Source organism: Gymnoscopelus braueri (genome assembly GCF_963280865.1).
Source record: "Gymnoscopelus braueri genome assembly, chromosome: 8".
Classification (NCBI taxonomy): domain Eukaryota; kingdom Metazoa; phylum Chordata; class Actinopteri; order Myctophiformes; family Myctophidae; genus Gymnoscopelus; species Gymnoscopelus braueri.
The window spans coordinates 2,879,894-2,890,045 of NC_137609.1; the positions used below are offsets into that span (position 1 = coordinate 2,879,894).

Sequence of the window (10,152 nt, forward strand, 5' to 3'; positions counted from 1 at the left end):
TTTGAAAATAGCAACGCTGAGCTTGTAGATCTGCTGTTTTCAAAGCATTTAGAAAACTTGTATGAAATGGGACCTTATTTGAAAGAGATGTGAAATTGATACTTTTACTTAAGTAAAAACAAATACTTGTTCCACTGCTGACAATAACAGCCCTCAGACTTCTGTCTGACCTGCTCCTCTGTGAGGACACAACCCCCATGAGAGAAGATTGGTGTTGTAAAATTCTTCACAATTACGCAAGAGTTTTCACAATGTTTTGGAAACAGCCAATCTAGAAGCTGACAATGCATCGCAAGGCGTTGTGAGCTTGTAGATCGGCTGTATTCCAATGAACAAATTATAAAATAGGTTAAAATGTGTTTAAATTGTTCCTTGTTTTACGGGTCCTCAAACCCTACTGCTCTCACAAACACAACTAACATGCACGCCTCCATACAATGAGAAACAGGAATACCATATATCTGTCACTCCCCCCTGAACGAACCAATCAATGTTAGGGTCTGAACATCCAATAAATACAGGGCATCATGCTTTGTCTTCAGAGGTCAGCGACAGAGTCTGGGCTTCACAATGAAGGTGGCTTTGCTTCTTATACTGTTCTGTCTGGCTGAGGCTGATGACCTCCGCTATGAGGTCAAAGCGCTGTTCCAACCATAGATATAGAAACCTAGATACCTCATTGGCCTCTGCAGTTCGTTGGAGCGACCCGTTTGGTATGGTGGCCGCCATATTTCCGGGGGGAACGGGCACTGGCCAATCACAGCGTGTTGACTACTGGCCAACCACAGCGCGTCTTTCCCAGGACTTGTCAGAATCTAGTTGTCCCGCCCCCACTTGCCTCTGATTGGCCTACTGAACGCCCCCTTCTGTGACGCACAAGGAAATTTCCAGCTGCCCCCCGGAAGCATAGAGGAAGCGGAAGTGCGTCCGAGATGCCGACGCTTCAGAGCCAGAGGAGGCGTCTACCTTTATATGTCTATGGTTCCAACAGCTGAAGAGCAGCATGGAGGAGAGGCTGAGCAACCTGGAAGGACAAAATGCAGGTTAGGACGGTTAAAGGGATATTTCACTCTCAAACATGTGTGGGGTCATTTCAAAGTCTGCTAAGGCTTTTGTGTTTCACCCAACATTTGCTTGATTCAGTATTTAGATATTTGATATTTATTTTTTAAATGTATTTAACCATGTTTGATTCATTGAAAACCCCCATCCTTGGTTCTGGTGACTGATATTGTCCTTCTAATGAGTCAGGGGCCCGTGTTTTTTCAATTACTTTTTTATTTTATTTATTTTTTTCGCATTAGAAGGACAATATCAGTCACCAAGGACGTGTGTTTTCAATTAATCTAACATGGTTAAAATGGAGTTTGAAGTTATAATGGGTTTGTACAGGAAGTGGGAGTGTCTGATAAAATGAATATAAAATATCTAAATACTGAATGAATCAACTTAAAAACTGTCTGGGGGGCTCACAAAAGCCTGAGTAGTAGATAAAATGACCCCAAACATGTCTGAAAGTGAAATATAATATTATATAATATATAATCATTTTAAGAGGCTACATGCTTGTTGGGCAAACCTTGTCTTAAAAATGACGGCTTCAAGAAGTTCTAAAGGTACAACGTTGTGTTTCAAATGTTTTGTAATTTCACGTATCAGTTTTCTCTGTGATTATTATTATTTCTTTCTCCAGTTATTGCTTCCAGACTGTCTGCGAGTGAAAACAAGATGGCAGAGCTCCAGACCAGACTGAGTGAGAGTGAGAAGCTAGTGGAGGAACTGCAGAAACACAAAGCAGGTGTTGAGAATATTCAAAAAATGCCAAAAGTCTGAACTGATGCTGCCAAGAATTATATTCCTCAAACACACATAGAAAGTGAACACATTTGAAAGTAGTAATCTAAATTAATTTGAATCCGTATCTATAGGCAACGGTTGACACACATAGCTGAATATTTTTCAACTCCATTCTAGGCAGGCTGTGGCACTGACGCATGTCAATAGTCACATGACACATGTCAATAGCCATGTGATCGCAGGCTGTGAGATCAGTTTGCATTGGTGTAAAGAAACTAAGTACATTTACTCAAGTACTTTACTTTTGAGGTATTGTTTACTTAACTGGAGTGTTTCCAATGTTCTACTCCACTACAGAGTCCAGATACAACAACGTAACTGCAGAGCGAGATGAGCTGAAGAGGAGGGTCTGTGGTCAGTGAGACCATCACTGTTTTTATTCATTGTTCTAGTGTATTGTTTAGCAGTTGTCATTACTCTGAAACAACAGATGAACAAACAGTGTCTAATTGTATTCTTTTGTTGATAGAATCAGATGGATTTACATTTGGTGGTGGTCGGTGTTATTACCAGTCTCCCAGTCCTGGACATTGGAAAAACTGGGAGCAGAGCAGACAGTACTGTAGAGAGAGACAATCAGACCTGATGGTCATAGACAGCAAAGAAAAACAGGTATGATGTGTTTTGCGGCGTGCATGCTGTCGCTGTGCGTGCATCAGTGGAGTGCTGGCTCCAATCGGAACCTCTCCCTCCGCTACCGCTCCGAGATGACGTTCCATGCCGTTTGAGCAGGACATTTTCGAATATTTTCCACTGTGCATGATTCTTACCCTTTTCCGCACATCGTATCCAAAAAGTAAAGGTTTTCTGCACTGCTCTCAGGTGTTTTAACTTCTAGCGGCAAAGAAAATCTTAACTGACGGGTTGAAACAAGTGTTTAAATCGCTTAACATGTCAGCCTGTGGCCAGCCAACCCCCGTCCGCATGCGCAGCACTGCTCCCTTAAGATTGCATTGGGAAAACATGGCCACAGGCTGACATTTTAAGCGATTTAAACGCTTGTTTCAACCCGTCAGTTACAATTTTCTTTGCAGCTAGAAGTTCTGAGAGCAGGGCAGAAAACCTTTACTTTTTGGATAGAATGTGCAGAAAAGGGTAAGAATCATGCATAGTGGAAAATATTCTAAAATGTCCTGCTCAAACGGCACGAACTGCGTGGAACCTCATCTCGGAGTGGTAGCGGAGGGTGAGGTTCCAAATGGGGCTAGTGAAGTGCATGCATGTGTTCTTGCAGTGTGTGTTTTACTGTCCAAGTGAGGAACAAAAATTCCCACAAGGATGGTAATACCTGTCAAAGTTGCCCTTTTTTGAGGTCCTCTTGAGGGAAAGGCTCGTGTTCATGGCTAAGAAAGATTATAGTAACATATTCATATTGGGGTCAGGGTTAGGATAGCATTTAGGGGTTGGAGTTAGGATTAATTATTAATAAAAATGCTTTAATACCTTGTGTACACACTGTGTGTGTGTGTGTGTGTGTGTGTGTGTGTGTGTGTGTGTGTGTGTGTGTGTGTGTGTGCGTGTGCGTGTGCGTGTGCGTACGTGTGCGTGCGCGCGTGCGTGCGTACAACCTATATTGTACAGTGTATAATTCAATAACCAGCAGCTTTTCTGTCCAGGACTTTGTTTACAGTGTAAGCACGAGAGCGTGGCTGGGTGTGACTGACAGAGAGGAAGGAGTGTGGACATGGGTAAATGGAAGACCACTGACCACACCAACGTAAGACTTTACCTTTGTCCCTCTTCTTCATTTCAACAAACATGTTAACTACATTCAGTGTTGGAAGAAGTGCTCAGATATTTTACTTAAGTAAAAGTACCAATGCCACAATATAAAAATACTCTGTTACAAGTAAAAGGCCTTTGTTCAAAATGTTACTTGAGTAAAAGTACAAAAGTATTGTCATCAAAATATATTTACCAAAAGTAAAAGTACTAAAATGTTTGAAAATAGCAGATCTACAAGATGACAGCGTCGCGATGCGACACGTTGTGAGCTTGTAGATCTGCTATTTTCAAATAGCCTCATGTATAAAATAGGGCTAAAGTGGTTAATGGATGTTTTATAACATACTAATTTATATCTGCAAAGTAACTAGTAACTAGTTTTCAAATAAATATAGTGGACTTAAGTACAGCACTTGAGTAAATGTACTTACACCACCACTGACTACATTTCACATAGTTCTTCTTTTTTTCTAATTTGAAATGTTGTTTTAGCATACAAACCTACCCCACTGTCACTAAGACAGTTATACCTAGTGTCTATTTCACTATCCAGTTAATTTGTATCCAAAATCTGGAATTTACTTTGAGGTCATAAAAGAAACAAAATATTTAGAGAGAAAAGTGTCTTGAGTGTTTCTTGAATGAACTAAGGGACGTAATCTGAAGACTCACCTCTTCAGACTCCACCTTATCTTTTAGCACTTGCCCAGTAAGATGTGTCAAAAAAGCAGATCCTCTAAATCTGAAAAAAAAAAAGATATCCTGAAGAAATTGGGATTAAGATCACTGGTAAAGAATGTTTTTTAAATCAAAGACGAGGAGGATTCTAAGAGATTGAAACAGAGGAGTGGAACTAGTATGCTAAATCTGTCAAAAGTCATAATTTTGAATTTAAAAAAATTGTAGAATGAAAATACAGTTGGAGTTGGTTCTAGGCACTTACTTAAACCCCAGCATCTGTTTTGTTGGGAAAGCTTTTGCAGAAAATAGCAAGTTTACAAGCTTAGAAGTAAGCTTGTCGATCGGCTATTTTCAGCAAAAGCTTTCCCCAAAATAACAGAACACAGAAAACACACTAGCATAGAGTCCTGAGAGATTCCGCTCAACCAAATGGTGTTTAAGTGGTTTTAAAAGCATGTTTACCGTTGTAAATGAATGACATTTTGTATCCTCCTGCAGGGACTGGAGTCCTGGCCAGCCTAAAGGAGAGCGTGGAGGACGACACTGTGTTGTGTTGTATAATTCTGCGGGGTTTGATCGAGGATGGAACGTCCATTCATGTTCTCTAGTTAACCCTTGGATTTGTGAAAGGGTTCTCTACTAATCCAGGGGTTCTCAAAGTGGGCATATAAAAAATTCAAAAATCACAAACATATATTTATAAAATATAAAAAATATAAAAAATAACATTTATTGTGGACAAGAAAATTGAAAAAATGACCCCATTTTTGGAAAACATCTAAAAACATTTAAAAATGACAAAATTATGACTAACACTAAATGGAATCAAATGTTGCTGTTAAAATTAACACAGTTTTGGTGAGTGGACAGAGATTGCGTCTACTTGTATTTGTCCCAGATGCAGCTAAATAATAAAATGTTTCAGCAGGTAAAGCTACAATACGTAATAATGTTATTAATGTTAATTATGCAGAGATTCAGAGCTGCTGAAATGTTCTACTTGTGGCCTAGAGGATGAAACTGACCTTCATGCCGTACCTGTTGTGAACCAGGAGGTGTCCTGCCAGACTACAGGATGTAAATGTCTCATTAGAAGAGCAGGGAGACCAAATACAACTGATATACCATTATATTATATAATATAGCATATCATATCATACATATTATAACATAACATATCATAATGTAACATCCCATAAGGGCACATTTTAGATGGCCTGTGGCTTCCTTCCTAAAATGTATTACATTATTTGTGGCCTGTCAAAATAGCCATGTGACATTGTGTTTTCAAATGAACCTGATGGGCAGATTCTTAACAGCTTGTACTCTGTGTTGTCTCATTCACAACATTATTTTGTTTACATATTTGTAGAGAGCTTTTCACAAAAAAAGGCTGAATTGTTCACTTTCGCAGCAGTGTTAAGTAACTAAGTACTGTACTTAAGTTAAATGTTAAGGTATTTCTATTTGACTGGAGTATTTCCAATTTTTTGTTCTTTTACTTTTACTCCACTACAACTCAGAGGAAAATATTGTACTTTTACTCCACTACAATTATTTGAGTTACTGATAGATTTAGATTTAGATTTGATAGAGATTATGATTTGATAGAGCATGTATTACAAAACATACATTAACCACTTCAGCCCGATATACTGTACATTTTGGCCATTTGAAAATAGCTGATCTAAAAGCTCACAATGCGTTGTTATGGGAGGCATTATGAGCTTGCAGGTCTGCTATTTTCAAATGTTTTAAATACATTTTATACATTTGAAAAGTTGTGAAACGGGACATTCTGCATAACGAGTACTTTATTGGTACTTTAAGTAGGCTACTTTTTAACATTTTAACAACACAAATATTGCCCTGGCACAAAATGTTGTCAGATGGGGTGGGGTCCGTGGACAAATACATGCTAATTTATGGGTCCTTGACATGAAAATGTTTGAGTATGAGAACCACTAGTTTAAACAACATTAGGAAACAAGCCCCAAATAAGCAACTACACTTAGATACAAGCCCCCAAAAAATGCAAACCTCAAACTACCAATATTTACAAGCAGAAAAAACAAGCCTCAAGTCGCTTATAATAAGTAGACTTGGCAACACTGATAACGCGTAATGTAACTCATTACTTTCGATAAATTATGACATTTAATGATTATTATTGTAATTGTTATCAACCCATTCAATCCGGGACAGCATCTGTCATTTTAGATTTTAGCTATGTAGCCTGTATAGTATAGCACATTGGTTCTCAAAGTGGAAACCCCCAGGGGTCCTTGAGGGGGGTGGTCCCCAGCAAAAGTAGTTACTATAGCGTCACAATCATTTTGTATGTATGTATATATATATATATATATATATATATATATGTCTTTGACATGAAAAAGTTTGAGAACCAGTCATGTAACTCATTACTTTCGATACTAAGTAATAAAGACATTATGACGGAGGAAGTTACCAGACCACACAAAGATAGATTCATGCATGTTTATTTATTAAACAATAAAACATAACATAATGACACCATCAATGAACCAAAACTTGTTCTGTTTTCTCTTTTAAAATGTATACATCGTCTGATTTATTCTGACACAAATATAAAAAAAACACACAAACAACACAAGAATTAACCTCTTTAAATCTCTCTGCAACACCCGTCTAAAGATCATGTTTTTTTTTTGTTCATAGTAAAAACTGAAATAAAATCAATATTATAACAGGAAATAAAACAAAATATGTACAAAGTCTTCTTATTTTTTTCTCATAAGTACATTTCTACACACGCACACGCACGCGCACACATATACACACACGCGCACGCACGCGCGCACACACACACACACACACACACACACACACACACACACACACACACACGGGAGGGGAAGAGAACTTGTTTCCCTCGATGAAGGCAAAATAAAAAAAGAAAGAAAGAAACCACTATTTAAAGGAATACTCAAATAATCAATTACTCACCACAAGCATTGAATTCATGGAGATTTGATTTTAGATTTTTGTCTCATTCCAATATTTGACTAATTGAAGTTAATAGGAGACCAATCTTAACATATTTAAAACTTTGAAAGAAAATCTCCATGAATTCAAGGTTTAATGGGTCATGGGTGAGTAAACGATAGGAAAAAAGTCATTTTGTAGATTTAGATTATTATTACAAAACTTACATTAACCACTTCAGCCCTATATACATTTTGCCATTTGAAAATAGCAGATCTACAAGCTCAGGTACAATGCGTCGCAATGTGAGCTTGTAGATCTGCTATTTTCAAATAATTTCTATACATTTCATACAAGTTGTGAAATGGGACATTCTTCATAAAGAGTACTTTCTACCTTTCGTACTTTAAGTACATTTTGACACCAATACTTACAAAATAAGATCAAAGTTAAACCCCAAATGACTTTAAATAAACACATTCCACATAAACAGGGCGTGTTTGTTTTAAGCTGCATGCACGCCAGTCATTGCTGCTCAGTGTTGCCAGATTATGCGAGAGATACAAGCAAAACAACCAGGTCTATGAAAACAAAGGCCAAAAAATAAGTGAACAAGGGCAGGTCAGGTCAGTCAAACAAACGTTATTGTCTTTTAATTTATTTTAGAGCGGTGGTTCTCAAACATTTTCATGTCAAGACCTTCCAAATTAGCATGTATTTATGGTCACAGACCCCCATCTGAAAATGTGATCCCCCCCATATAAGATCTGTTTGGTAAAAGTTTGAAAATAGCCGATATACAAGCTCACAACTGTTAGCTTGTAGATCTGCTATTTTCAAATAACTGATGTATGTAGGGGTTAAGATGGTTGGTTAAACTGAAGTTTGGCCCAAATAAGCGGCTGCACTTTAGAAACAAGCCCCCCTACCCCCTAAAAAAACGCAATCCGCAAACTACCAAAAATCTACAAGCGACCTGACAGGAAAACAAACCCAAAGTCGCTTATAATGAGCACACTTGGCAACACTGTAACCAACCTGGCGCTTCAGGCAGAAAATAAACCAAACAAACTCTCAGCATGTGTTTGTAGAGAGGTGAGTTGAGTTCAGGTGAATTCTGTTTCTACCTGATGTGATTATAGGCAAAACTTTTTTTTTTTCTTTTTTAAACTGAATTTTCCAAAATGTTCCAAAAAAATCATTCTCAAAAACTGTAAAAAGTGGCAATCTACAAGCTCAAAACGCCATGAAAATATAAAATAAGGTTCAAGTGGTTAATACATGTGAATTGTAAGTGCCAGATATTAAACATTTGTAGAAAACCCTTCAAAACTAAACGTTTGTCATTTCTACACTTTAAAGATATACTGTGTAACATTCATTTTAGGAGTAGTTTTGGTCAACACCTACTGGTAGCGCCACTGTCATAACAGTGTCTGTCTGTAAGTCTGTTAGAACTGCGGTTTCCAGAATTCAGTTGGAAAACAAAACCACGGAAATATACCACTCCAAAAACGAACGATGCAGGGTCCTAGTAACAAGGATGTTTTGGAACGCAATAACAGCGTTGCCAGAATCTGTATTTATTAACTGTAAAACACATGAATAAATGCATTACTGGTATATTACATACAGTATAGTACAGTACATAGGACCACAATGGAAATAAGTCCCCAGGACATTTTTTGTGTGTTTTACCGTACTTCTGTGCAGTTTACATTTTTGTCTAAAAGAAAAAGTATTCAATCAATCATTCAAAGAAATTAAAAAAAACTTCTCTGGTGCCTGTGTCATTTTGATGCGAGTATTTTTTTGACGAAGTTAGAGAAGCACTGCTTTACGGCATTGTCGGCAAACATGTAAAAAGACGAGACATTAAGAAGGGGGACTAACAGAAGGTTTATTTATGTGATGAAGCATAATAATATAAATATAAAAGTGATTATTCAAGGACCAGGGAGGGGAATCTTTCCTTGTAAAAAAAATCGAAAAGGACAATGAATTTGATCCGGGTTATAGAAATATATACAGCATACATAAAAGATTTGGGTCAGCGATGTAAAAAGTTACGCATACAGCTTTAAGGCTGTGTGTGTGTGATGGAACGTAATGAGTTTCGTTCATGTCAAATATAATTACTGAACAAACAACATGCCTAAAATACATTAAATAACAGCCTGTCTGTCTGTCTGTCTGTCTGTCTGTCTGTCTGTCTGTCTGTCTGTCTGTCTGTCTGTCTGTCTGTCTGTCTGTCTGTCTGTCTGTCTGTCTGTCTGTCTGTCTGTCTGTCTGTCTCTTTAAGTTGTGTGAAAATATGTGTGCAGGATGATATGAAAGACAAACAGACAATGGAAAAAATTAAGGAAGGCAGAATGACAGAAAGAGAGAGAGAGAGTGATAGAAGAGAGAAAGGACTTTGAATGGCAAAGCGTACAGCCAATCCGTTGTTATGGCAACCGATAATACAAGGGATACAAACATCTCTCTCTCTCTCTCTCTCTCTCTCTCTCTCTCTCTCTCTCTCTCTCTCTCTCTCTCTCTCTCTCTCTCTGTCTCTCTCTCTCTCTCTCTCTGATCATTAACTTTTCCATTATGCGTCTTGCAGGTTTCAGTTGTTTCTTAGTTTTTGTTCCCAAAACAAAAAAGTGAAAACATTAGGAAGGTTCAAACCGTGGTGGAGTCAAGTATTAATGTCATGGATACATTCTGTCAATTGTTTTCATTTATCAACATAAAGGAGAAATATTTACAAGCATGAAGACTTCACGACAACACGACGAAGTCAAACATTTGTTCTGTGTGTGTGTGTGTGTGTGTGTGTGTGTGTGTGTGTGTGTGTGTGTGTGTGTGTGTGTGTGTGTGTGTGTGTGTGTGTGTGTGTGTGTGTGTGTGTGTTAACTATACTTGCCCAAATTAATGTTTAAG

At 37.8% G+C, this 10,152-nt stretch overlaps 1 protein-coding gene across 1 annotated transcript in view; it reads right to left on the reverse strand.

The window, feature by feature from the left end:
- Positions 1–6,745: 6,745 nt before the first annotated feature.
- klf5l (Kruppel like factor 5 like) overlaps positions 6,746–10,152 on the reverse strand; it is a 41,247-nt gene continuing 37,840 nt past the window's right edge. Inside the window, exon 5 of the mRNA XM_080435578.1 lies at positions 6,746–10,152. This exon is cut by the window's right edge and continues 870 nt beyond it. The gene's annotated coding sequence lies outside the window, so the exon portion shown is untranslated.